Source organism: Ambystoma mexicanum, chromosome 4p (assembly GCF_040938575.1).
Source record: "Ambystoma mexicanum isolate Mex_15411 chromosome 4p, UKY_AmexF1_1, whole genome shotgun sequence".
In the NCBI taxonomy this organism is placed as follows: Eukaryota; Metazoa; Chordata; class Amphibia; order Caudata; family Ambystomatidae; genus Ambystoma; species Ambystoma mexicanum.
In genome coordinates, this window is record NC_090927.1 from 1,250,047,405 (window position 1) to 1,250,060,466 (window position 13,062).

At 47.9% G+C, this 13,062-nt stretch overlaps 1 protein-coding gene across 1 annotated transcript in view; it reads left to right on the forward strand.

Annotated features, from left to right (window-relative positions):
- The window catches only part of LOC138452676 (HAUS augmin-like complex subunit 3), a 471,927-nt gene extending 461,353 nt beyond the window's left edge, over positions 1-10,574 (forward strand). Inside the window, exon 6 of the mRNA XM_069605028.1 lies at positions 10,346-10,574. The gene's annotated coding sequence lies outside the window, so the exon portion shown is untranslated. The remainder of the gene's footprint in view (positions 1-10,345) is intronic.
- The last annotated feature ends 2,488 nt before the right edge of the window (positions 10,575-13,062 follow it).

Sequence of the window (13,062 nt, forward strand, 5' to 3'; positions counted from 1 at the left end):
TACGGCCCTGGCTTTTCATTTCATCTCTAAAACTTGGGACATCCGGTCTTCTCTCTCTTCCTCCCGCCCTCCTCCCTCTACTCCCTGCTCTTCCTCTTGCCCTTCTTCGACCACCTCTCCTCCTTCCTTCTCTGCCTTTCCCCTGTTCTCCCGTCCCCTGCACACCTTACATGCTGAAATAAATCAGTCAGTTTTCAAAACATTTACACTTTTATATACAGAAATGTCAAGTTAGAATGTAAATAACAACATATATTCACTTGAATCAAGAAAAACAGATATCATATGGCTTCACATATGGCCAGCATGGAAAACAAATCAAAACAGACAAAGTAATGTACTCCCAACTTTGTAATACAGCTTCAAGCTCTACGCGTTTCAGGGAATAAACCCCTTCTTCAGGAGCAAAAGATCTGCAAATACAGATATATATAGAATTAGCACTCATAACATCGCTCACTCAAGATTTCAACTGCCTAAACAGATTCTACTGAAGCTATGCATTAAATGTCATGTCTACACACATTTGAAGATTGTGTCAATAAAGCTTTTGATTGGATCTCCATTAAAACCAGGTCCTTCCTTCCTTAAAACACATCTGATTATTCCAGTACTGTATGGACTTCCTAAAATTCATAAAAACACATCATATCCTCCATTGAGACCTATTGTTGCAGGTACGGACATTGTCTTTAAGTTTAGACACTTTTTGGTTTTATGTTTAACACAGGCTCCAGTGTCAGGGCGTGTATTCCTCCCCAGTCCCACAACTGTTTAAAATTATTTTCCAAAGGTTTGTATCTATTTTCTGTGAAATAGGTGTGCTCCGATTGACATTACTTTTCCCCTGTTCTCCTCAGACGAGGTTTCTGGACAAGTCCGATCTATGAAAGTCTCGTCAAAACAGGTTCACCCCTGTTCCTCCAAAACCATCAAGGACCACATTGACACCCTGGCACCTGTTCTGGCTGATTGCTGCAGCCACACCTTTGCCACTGGAGTCCTCACCTCCCCCTGAAGCACTCCCTTGTGCACCCTCTTCTTATGAAACCCTCTGCCGACCCTTCCTGCCCGGCTAACTATCGTCCAATCACCATCACTCCTTTTCTAGGCAAACTGCTGGAAAAGTTGGCCATCTCCCAGCTTAATCTTCACTCTGAATCTGTTGGTTGCCTCCATGACCATCAGTCTGGCTTCAGAGCTGCCAGAAGCCCGGAAACTGCTCTCCTGAACATCCGTCGTGAAAACCTGCACTCCAACCTTGATTCCAACACCCCCTGTGTCCTCATTTTACTTGATCTCTCCTCTGCCTTTGACACTGTCAACCATGCCATCCTTGTAACGCTCACCTGATTCCCGCAGAGGCGCCGGTCTTGACTGGGTGAATGCCGTATCTTCAAAGGTGATGTGTAACACACGGTTGGCTCTTTGGGCTGGACCTCTGTGCACTGTATGTCTGACTCGAAGAGTAAGATGTCTGCAGATAGAAAATATGGGATTAATGAACTGGGTTTATTGGGTGCCTCTCTCCTCTTCCCTTTCTCTTCTCCTGTAGAACTTCAAAGGTTAACGCCCTCACCTTAGGTAAGTGAATGCCGAGCTCTCCATCTGCCTCGGGGCAGTGTGCCGTAACCAGTTTCTTCACTGGATAAGGGTGCAGGCCTCTTGACCACAGAGGACTGCTGTCCGTCGTTAACTGCACGAACGGTAAGTTCTGGGCACTTCAAATGTCTTAAAAGTCTTTTGTAATGATATCTCTTGTTTTGCAGGGTTCCGGCGATGGCGGATGGCGGGCTGATGAGAGTTGAGGATCGAACCCGCGTGAGGAATAGAAGCGCCTGGAAGCACGTAAGTAAGCGCTTGTATCCTGCTTCACGATGCGCACTAACTGTCCCTTTTATTTTGCAGGTACAAGTTCGGAGCTTTAGAGAAGCTGAAGGGTGCTGGAATACCCACTGGATTTGGCGTGGGAAGGAGTAATGGCACGTGAGTAATAAAGTTGCCCAATGTCTTTAAACGCACCTTCTTTTGTCTTTCAGATGCGGGATGCAGCGCCGAAGGCCTCCGGAGCGTGCGAAGAGCTGGTAAGCTTTTGTCTTTCAGATGCCGGAATGCAGTGCGAAGATCTCCGGAGCATGCGAAGAGTAGGTAAGCCTTTGTCTTTCAGATGCCGGAATGCAGCGCGAGGCGTTGGTGACAGCCGATGGACCAGGTAAGAGATGCGCTGCCACTGAAGACCGTAGTGCTAACCTGTTCTTTCTTTGTCTTTACAGGTGCTGCTGAAGACTGGATTCCAGGATGGTAAGCCTTTGTTCCCTTAGGCCCAGGATCAGAAGCAGAAGACACGATGAGCGTTCTGCTGCAGAGAATGCAGAATAACGCAAAGCAAGATTCATCCATCGGGTGTGGTTTAAATAGCCTCCTGTAGTGCTTAGATGTCTCCTTCCACAGCCACGCCTAGGTAAGAAAAGAGTTCCTGCTTTACAGAAGAGTTCCAGTGTTCTGAACCTAGGGAGTGGCTCCTGCCCACCCAACAGGAAAAGTAGTCCCAAACAGAAGAGGATCAGGGGTTCAACTGGCAGGTAAGTAAGCAGCATGGTCTGCTGCAGGTAAGTCCACCCAAGCATTATGAGCCCGGCGCTTCCAGCGCTGGGACTGGGCATCTTTATGAGCCTGGTGCCACTGGCGCCAGGACAGGGTCCAAAAGGTCCCAATTGGGACTGGCTGGCACTCGGAACCGGGGTTATGGGTCTGCTTCCAAGGGAGTCGGGCAAGTCCTGATCTTTTGGAAGCAGAGATCATGACAGCACCCCCCCCTCAAGGCCCCTCCCAAACCGGGCTTCTCCGGGGGTTTGGGCTTGTTAGGAAATGTTCGATGAAATCATTTGATTAGACGAGGCGCGTGGACATATTCTGCAGGTTCCCAGGATCTTTCTTGGGGACCGTAGCCTTTCCAGTCAATCAGGTAAAATAGTTTAGATTTGGAGATCTTGGAATCCAGGATGCTTTTGACTTCAAACTCGAGTTCTCCATCAACTAGAATAGGTTTTGGAGATGTAGTTAGTCGGGTTTGAGGTTGCACGGGTTTTAATAGAGAGACGTGGAAGACCGGATGTATCTTCATGTGAGGGGGCAAGTCCAACTTGACCGCTACTGGATTTACTATGGTAGTGATGGAATAGGGACCAAGGTATCTTGGGTTGAATGTGCGTGGTCTTAGAGGTAGATATTTGGTGGATAACCAGACTTGATCTCCTACTTGATATTGGGGGGCTTCCTTCCGATGTTGGTCTGCTCCTTTCTTGTATTGTTCTTTAGCCCTTTGAAGGTGAGAAACGGCTTCCTTAAAGGCTTGGGTGATTGTAGAATGCAGGTGGTCTACTGCTGCTGTTCCAAGATCTTGGAGTGGATCCAACTCCGAGGTTCGAGGGTGACTACCGTATAAAAGAAAAAACGGGGTCTTCCCAGTTCCCGAGTGGACAGAGTTATTGTAGGCATATTCGGCTATCCAAAGGATATCTTTCCAAGTTTTTTCAGTTTGTTGTAGCATGCAGCGCAAATACTGTTCCAGAGTTTGATTGGTCCTCTCGGTTTGTCCGTCGGTTTGAGGGTGGTGGCTGGTCGAAAGTCTCACATCAATTTGAGCCGACCGACAGCAACTTCGCCAAAAATGAGAAATAAATTGACTACCTCGATCCGAAATTAGAACTGAAGGAAAACCGTGCAGTCGGACGATGTTTTCGAGAAATTCTCGGGCCAGAGTTGCTGCTGTTGGTAAGCCTTTGAGTGGAATGAAATGCGCCATCTTGGAGAATAGGTCCACGATTACTAGGATCGTATTGTATCCGGAGCATGGAGGTAGATCGGTGATGAAGTCCATAGAAAGCGTATGCCAAGGGCGAGGCGGGATGTCAATAGGGCGTAAGAGGCCGGCTGGTTTTTCCTTTTGACTCTTGTTTTGGGCGCATACTCCACAGGACATTATAAAGTCTCTGATATCTTTTTTCCAAGACGGCCACCAGAAGTAGCGCTTGATCTTTTCCGAGGTCTTGGTCATACCGGGATGTCCTTCCATTAAAGAATCGTGATAACAAGAGACTACCTTTTTCTGTAAATCTGTGCTGGGCAGGTATAACCGTTCTTGGAAATATAATAGGTTGTCCTTCACCGTAAAGTCCTTTCCCTGCAGATGCCAATTCTGTATGTCTGCTGGAGTTACCAGTAGCCTGGCTTTATCCTTAACTTCCTCTATGGATTGTGTGGCGATTACACCTAGAATTCTTTGTTCTGGAATGATAGGTACAGGTTTAGGATTGATCAAATGTTCTTCCACTCCCATCCGAGAAAGGGCATCAGCTTTACCGTTTTTTGTACCAGGTCGATAGGTAATTATGAAGTCAAACTCGGCAAAGAATAGTGCCCAACGGAGTTGCCTAGAGGATTGAGCTTTTGCGGTTTTCAAATATTGCAGGTTTCGGTGATCCGTAATCACAGTAACGGTGTGTCGGGCCCCCAGAAGATAATGCCGCCAAGCCTTAAAGGCGGACTTGATAGCTAGAAGTTCCTTATCAGTAATAGTGTAATTGATTTCAGGAGGCAAGAATTTGCAGGACCAAAATGCCACGGGATGCAACTGATTGGTTACTGGGTCCTTTTGTGATAGAACTGCCCCCATGGCAAGGCTCGAAGCATCAGTTTCAACGATGTAGGGGAGTTCTGGGCGAGGATGTTTTAAGATCGGTGCAGAGATAAATCTAGTCTTCAAATTCTGGAAAGCTTGTTCCGCCTCGGTAGACCATTCAAAACGTTTGTTTTTCTTTAACAAGGCGGTGATGGGCTGGACTATTCGAGAGAATTCGGGGATAAACCTGCGGTAAAAGGTAGCGAAGCCTAACATGCTTTGAACACCTTTTACGGAGGATGGCGATGGCCATTTGAGAATTGCATCGACCTTCTTCGAATCCATACGCACTCCGCTAGGTGACAATATGAATCCCAAGAATTCAACTTCAGTCACGTTGAAAACGCATTTTTCCAACTTAGCGAAAAGTTTGTGTTGACGCAATCTCTCGAGGACCATTTTCACTTGTTTCCGATGTTCAGTTTCCGATGAAGAATAAACGAGGATCTCGTCAATGTAAACAACAACACACACATCTATGAGCTCTCTGAGGACATCGTTCATAAAATATTGAAAGGCGGCCGGGGCATTTCAAAGTCCGAAGGGCATGACCTGATATTCAAATAGCCCATACTTGGTGCGGAAGGCCGTCTTCCATTCATCGCCCTCTTTTACTCGTACCAAGTGGTAGGCTCCTCTAAGATCCAGCTTTGTATATATGCATGCTTTTCTGACTTGGTCCAGGAGTTCAGGGATCAAAGGTAACGGATATCTATTCTTAACGGTGATCTGGTTCAGGGCGCGATAATCTATACAAGTTCTAAGGTCCCCTTCTTTTTTTGGAACGAAGAACAAAGCTGAGGAAGCAGGGGACTTGGAAGGACGAATAAACCCATTCGCTAGGTATTGATCCAGGTATTGTCGGGGGTGAAGATTCTCAGGCTCGGTGAGGGCATAAATTCTACTACAAGGAGGAGTAGATCCGGGTATCAGGTCTATCTGGCAGTCATAAGACCTATGAGGAGGTAGAGAGTTAGCCTGATCCTTCCGGAAAATATCTTGGAATTCTAGGTATTCAGGAGGTAACTGGGGAGCCTCCGAGGAAATTGCTGCCAGTGCAACACCAGGTCGAGGGTGACAAGTAGAGACACATTCTGGAAACTGAACCGTTCTTGCTCGTCAATCGATCTGAGGATTGTGCTTCTCTAACCAAGGAATTCCTAGAATAATCTGGAACTGAGGGGCCTTGATCACATCGAACACGATCTTCTCATGGTGTCCATCTTGACTTACTAGCGTCACTTCTTGGGTGGTATGCGTTACTGGTCCGGAGGCTATCTCCGTACCATCCACCGTAGTAATGACCTCCTTTACAGCCTTTGGACAAAGAGTCAGATTCATCCTCAAAAATATTTCATGATCCACATAATTGCCGATGGCACCGCTGTCGACGTAAGCTTCAATCGCATGTAATCGATCCGGATGTTCAGGGCTAATGAGGACCATAGGTATCACGAAATGCGAGGTCACGGAACTGGTTTTAACGCTCGGCAAGAGGACCTCTATTCTTGTCGGGCGAGGTCGTTTCCCTGCTCAGAGTTTGTGACCCTGGTAACTGCAGCTCCTACTGCCTTCTTGGCTGGTTTCACCGGACAGTCTCGAAGAAAGTGCCCCGAGTTTCCGCAATAGAGGCATAATTGCAGCTGTTTTCTCCTTTCCCGCTCCTTTTGTGTTAGTGGTCCTTTCAGGCCCCCTATTTGCATGGGTTCCCCGGAGTCTACTCCTTTGGTAGGAGTTGGTGGTTTGGAAAATACTCGAGCATCAAACTTGGAACGATCGGCCTTCCTGTTCTGCAGTCTGTGGTCAATTTGAACGACTAAGTCAATATAGTCCGAACAGTCTTGCGGGGGATTCACTACTTGGGCTAACACATCTTTGAGCTCTCCACGTAGACCTCTATAAAACAGCGTAATCCTTTTGTCCTCAGGCCATCGAGTTTCGACTATCAGACTGTTGAAAGACGCAATATAAACCAAAAGGTCTTGATTACCCTGTCGCAATGAAAGGAGCTCATTGTCCAAGGCCTGCCCCTGTGAATGTCTTGCAAACAGTTTTTCCATACTGAGCTGAAAAGCTTGAAAATCATGGAGAACCGGATCATCTTGATTAACTAGAGGGATCGACCAGTCTGCCGCATTGCCACTAAGGTACGAAAGCACGAAAGCTACCTTAGCTTGATCAGTTGGAAAGGCTGCTGGCCGGCATAAGAAGTGCAACCGGCACTGATTAATAAATACTGCAAACCTCTTTGGGTCACCAGAAAATCGTTCGGGCGGAGCCAGAGGTACATTCCCAGGTAGGTTGATCTGCACTGGGTTCGTAGAGGATGTTGAAGGAAGATTTGCCCCTGATGCGGGTAACGGAGTTTGTCCGGCTTGTGACTGTAGCAATTGTCTAGCGAGATCGTCTGTTCGCTCATTGGAAATAATCAGTTCCCTTCTTAGAGCATTCGTTTCCTGACGGGCTGCATGCACTTCTGCTCTTAGTTCCCCAAGTAACTGGGCTAGCTGGTCGGTACCCGATGTTTCCATAGCGCCTGGGTGGGAGTTTTGCGGTAGGCTTTGCGTTCTGTAACGCTCACCTGTTTCCCGCAGAGGCGCCGGTCTTGACTGGGTGAATGCCGTATCTTCAAAGGTGATGTGTAACACACGGTTGGCTCTTTGGGCTGGACCTCTGTGCACTGTATGTCTGACTCGAAGAGTAAGATGTCTGCAGATAGAAAATATGGGATTAATGAACTGGGTTTATTGGGTGCCTCTCTCCTCTTCCCTTTCTCTTCTCCTGTAGAACCCCAAAGGTTAACGCCCTCACCTTAGGTAAGTGAACGCCGAGCTCTCCATCTGCCTCGGGGCAGGGTGCCGTAACCAGTTTCTTCACTGGATAAGGGTGCAGGCCTCCTGACCTCAGAGGACTGCTGTCCGTCGTTAACTGCACGAACGGTAAGTTCTGGGCACTTCAAATGTCTTAAAAGTCTTTTGTAATGATATCTCTTGTTTTGCAGGGTTCCGGCGATTGCGGATGGCGGGCTGATGAGAGTTGAGGATCGAACCCGCGTGAGGAATAGAAGCGCCTGGAAGCACGTAAGTAAGCGCTTGTAGCCTGCTTCACGATGCGCACTAACTGTCCCTTTTATCTTGCAGGTACAAGTTCGGAGCTTTAGAGAAGCTGAAGGGTGCTGGAATACCCACTGGATTCGGCGTGGGAAGGAGTAATGGCACGTGAGTAATAAAGTTGCCCAATGTCTTTAAACGCACATTCTTTTGTCTTTCAGATGCGGGATGCAGCGCCGAAGGCCTCCGGAGCGTGCGAAGAACTGGTAAGCTTTTGTCTTTCAGATGCCGGAATGCAGTGCGAAGACCTCCGGAGCATGCGAAGAGTAGGTAAGCCTTTGTCTTTCAGATGCCGGAATGCAGCGCGAGGCGTTGGTGACAGCCGATGGACCAGGTAAGAGATGCGCTGCCACTGAAGACCGTAGTGCTAACCTGTTCTTTCTTTGTCTTTACAGGTGCTGCTGAAGACTGGATTCCAGGATGGTAAGCCTTTGTTCCCTTAGGCCCAGGATCAGAAGCAGAAGACACGATGAGCGTTCTGCTGCAGAGAATGCAGAATAACGCAAAGCAAGATTCATCCATCGGGTGTGGTTTAAATAGCCTCCTGTAGTGCTTCGGTGTCTCCTTCAACAGCCACGCCTAGGTAAGAAAAGAGTTCCTGCTTTCCAGAAGAGTTCCAGTGTTCTGAACCTAGGGAGTGGCTCCTGCCCCACCCAACAGGAAAAGTAGTCCCAAACAGAAGAGGATCAGGGGTTCAACTGGCAGGTAAGTAAGCAGCATGGTCTGCTGCAGGTAAGTCCACCCAAGCATTATGAGCCCGGCGCTTCCAGCGCTGGGACTGGGCATCTTTATGAGCCTGGTGCCACTGGCGCCAGGACAGGGTCCAAAAGGTCCCAATTGGGACTGGCTGGCACTCGGAACCGGGGTTATGGGTCTGCTTCCAAGGGAGTCGGGAAAGTCCTGATCTTTTGGAAGCAGAGATCATGACAATCCTGCTCAACCGTCTCCATGATAACCTGGGTATCACCGATCAGGCCCTGGCTTGGCTGACCTTGTTCCTCTCCGATCAACCCTCCCAGGTCCAACTTGGGTCCTTCCTCTCCTCTATCTCTTCCTGTGGTGTTCCCCAGGGGTCTAGCCTCTGTCCCTGGCTGTTCAACCAATAGCTGGCACTTCTCACCCACCGCATTGCCGCTCTCTGCCCCAACTTTCAGTGCTTTGCGGATGACACTCAACTAATTTTCAGGCTCCCTTCTGCCACCTCTTCTCCTTCTCTCATCTCTGACCGACTGTCCGCCATCCAGGAGTGGTGTGCCGCCAATGATCTCTGCCTTAATGCCAGTAAGACCGAGATTCTCCTCATCGGCACACCTGCTCCCTCCTTTCCTGTCACTCTCTGGCTGGCCTCTCTTGGCTCTCTTTCTGTCCCACCTGTGAGGCAAAAAACCTTGGGTCATCTTCGATTCAACACTTTCCTTCTCTCCTCATATCTCTGATGTCTCGAAGTCACACTACCAGCTGCACCTCCTCAGAGGTATTCTTCCTTTCCTCTCCTTCCCCCAGAAGCTCACTGTCGCCAGAGCTCTAGTTCTCTCTAGGCTGGACTACTACAACAGCCTCTTTCTAAATCTGCCTGCCTCTACTCTCCGCCTTCTGCAACTCATCCAAAACAGGACTGCAAGACTTGTCCTTGGCCTCAAGCCCAGGGATCGTATCTCTCCCGGACTGAAATCTCTGCACTGGCTCCCAGCAGCGGCAAGGATTAAGTCCAAAACCCTCTAAATTGACCACAAGGCCATCTGGGGCCTGGGATCTCAATACCTTCAACTCTCTCTTCCTAAATATCTTCCTTCTCGAGCTCATCGCTCATCCGCCACCAACTCCCTCAGGGTTAGTAGTTTCTCCAAGCAGCAAGTTGGTGGTAGATCTCCTTCTTCTGCTTGTGCCTCCCACTGGAACAGCCTCCCTGCCTCTCTGAAACTTGAGGAGAACTATCTCCGGTTCCGGAAGCATCTCAAGACCTACCTCTTTGCTTCTGCTTTCTCTCTACCTCTCCCCTGCTGATCTTCTGGATGATTCTAAAACTGCACTGGTTACCTGGCTACCCTCTGATCCCTGGCCCAGGTCCCCTTACCTGCCAGTTGCACACCTGCACTGCCCCCTGGCAACCCTTGCACTCAGGGACTGTTTCTGTATCCCTACAGCCCGTTCTAGCACTTGACACCTGATGTCTGCACTTTTATTTATTGTCTTTATTTATTTTACTGTTATTCCATGTACTGCACTGCCCCCTCCCCTTTGCCCCGCACTTCTCCCCCTTGCCCTCTCCCCTGCACTTGCACGATCTGAATGTCACCCGGCCTAGTATGATTGCTGTCTCTGTCTTCCCTCGGTTTCTCCTCCCTTGCCTCATCGCGCCTTGAAACACTTGTGTATCGGCGCGTTATAAATGCCATATCATATCATATCATATATCATGGTGGTTGGTCAGCACAGTGTGGTAGCTTGGGAGAGTCAAGGGATGCAATATTCTGAAGGATGACTGCTTGTGTTGGGAAGAAATATGTCAAATTGTAATTTTGTCTTTCGCCTCACTTGTTTTCCTCTTGAACAGGCGCAGCTGGAATGCATTGGGAGAGATGGTTTGGAGCTGCAAGTACTTCATCAGATGATGGAAAGAATCACCAATAACTTAAAGGGAAGCCAGATTGTGTTCTTTCCTTGGTTCTGGGCAGTTTGAACTATAATGGGGTCCACGCTGTCTACAGTGGGCTGAAACACAGCATCAGTAAACGGCAACAATCACGATTTGGGTGTTGTAATAAAAATGTAAGCACTTGTTCAGTCTGGTCAGCCTTTTTTTGTATCATTTTGGGTTTACTTTGTGGAAGGAGAATGAGTGCGCGGCCCATGGTCTCGTAAATGTTTTGATGCTGTGTTGCTGGTGAACTATTTTGGGCTTTACCTGACATTTCTGTTGTGGTACGCAGTTAGAACTTCAATTTCGACCTATGTTGTCTCATTTTTTGGGTAGGGACTTAATTTCATAACTATCGAAATGGTTTTAATTTTTTTTGGTTTCTAGTATGTGTGAAATGAGTTGCCCAAATGTGTCTAGTTATGTTCGGTGACTAGTCATTATCTCGGAACTAAGGCATAAGTATGCCTTTTTATTGGTAGACATTTAAAAAAAAGAAATGCTTTATTTGTTTTGAAAACAAAACAATGAGCAGATGTATTTCTCCTCTGGGGGCCAGTGAAAGTCCCTTCAGGTGTGGGGTGATGTGGTCTAACTTCTTAATGCTGAGGTGGATCCTTGCTGCTTGATTTTGAATCCTTGGATCTCTTTCCGTAATGTTGCAGCATATCCTATGATCCCGTAGTGAAGGTGGAGCAATACGAGGGCCCTGGTGATGATTCAATGTTTTTGTTCATAGAAGAGGGAGGACCTTTCTTGGTTTGTTCCAGAAGTTTGTAGTGTGTGTGGTCTGTTGCAAAAAGGATTTACTATACTACACCACATTTTTCACTTTCTGTATGAAAAAGGGGTAGTGGGTGGTGCTCCAGGTTAATCGAGCCAGGAGAAGGTCAGCGTGCACATTATCAATAGATTGCTCCTAGTTATTTTCTCATTAAATGCAGACATGTAGTCTGCGTACATATGAAATTAATTAATGATCGGTTAAAGATAATCGACAGAAAGGTTTGCAGTCACAAGATCCAAATGTCAAAATGGTTTCCCATGGTACATTTTCTTTCTACGTTGTCATGGCTGAAGGATCAACGAATGACTTGAGGTTCAAGGTTCCTTATTGTGCATAGCAGAACACCAAGGGCCCAGATTATCTAAGGAACCTTGGGGGGCGTTCAACATAACCTGAAAAAAATTAAGCTCCTTTAGTAAAAATTACTCAGTCTTTGGATTTTAAGTGTCCCACTTTTTTATTGGCTGGTTATAGACTTTCTTGTCAGGATGATGGTTGTTGGCTTCCGCTCCTAGACACCTTGGCACTACCACCCCTGGTGCCCTGGTTTATCCTGATGTGTGCCAGGTATCAGACACTTACGATCTTTTCCAAGCATGTGTTGAGCCCACGAGTTATCAGATTCGGCCCCTCTCTAGATGGCCAAAGAGCTTTCTGGCTACTGATCTTCTACCAGGCTAGGATTTTTTCCAGGAGCCCAACAAGTCCACTCTCCTAGAGTCCCTCTCCTTTGGGCATTTACTCCTCTCTCTTTTCTGGTTTCTATCTTTTTCCCTGCACCTTGATGTTCTGCCACGTTCAGGTCAGCACTTTCTCCACCACTGGCTTTCTTTTCATTGACTTCTCCTACTCTCTCCCAGTGTTCAAGCATTCCTCCTCTCCCCTTTCTTTAGTGCACATCCTTCACCATCTGAGCTCCCTCTATATCTGGTGTTCTCTCCTCACCTGCTTATGCCCCTTCTTTCTCCATCCTTCATGATATGAAAGGTTATTTATAACGCGCTTAATACCCAGAGGTTTCGAAGCTTGGACCCGGGGATCGGACCTGTTTTGCTCCATGTCTTCTTGCTTCCAAGGCGAGCACGTTGCCCCTGAGCTATCCTCCCGAGACCATGTTCGGTAATCCTCCTCCTAGCCACTCCTCTTCCCCTCCTACAGCTTTCTGATGTACCCATTTGCCAGGCGCCATCATCAAACTCAAACCTCCAACTCCTAACATCCACACCTTGATCTGCCACTCGCGCCCTTCTAAATTTTGGCGGGATTACCTGCAAGTCTGTTATTGGGCTATTTGCTTGCACCTGCTCACACGGGATGAGGGAGCACTTTGTTTGTAGCGCCTGTGAACTACAAATCTCTCAGTTGAGTCCAATTGGTAAGTGATCCTGTGCATGGAGTTTATTTTGGGGACATCCACGATACTGGATGTGCACACTTCACTGTAGCTGTTACGGCCACACTGCTAATTGCGCTGTAGTGCGGGCGAGCGGAACCATGCAGGCCCACACTCAGCGGAATAACAGAGACACACACGTATGGCTTGCTGTCTCTGGTAGTAGTCCTTTTGCAGGCTTTCCGTCTCCCTTCTTCTTCTTCTTAATTATTGGATGCATGGGCGGACCCACACAGGCGCTTCCCCATCCTAAAGAATGATGTGCACCAGACCCACCAATCAATACTTAGTTTACATAAACTCACTCCTCCTCCCACCACCCCGTTTGCCTCACAAAATCCAACATCACACTATTCCTCCTCCTGCCTCTCTCCCCGTCACCTCCCAGCAAAATCTTCCCACTCAGCTCAGCCACACCCAGCGCAATCGAACCCTCATCAATTCTCTCTCCTC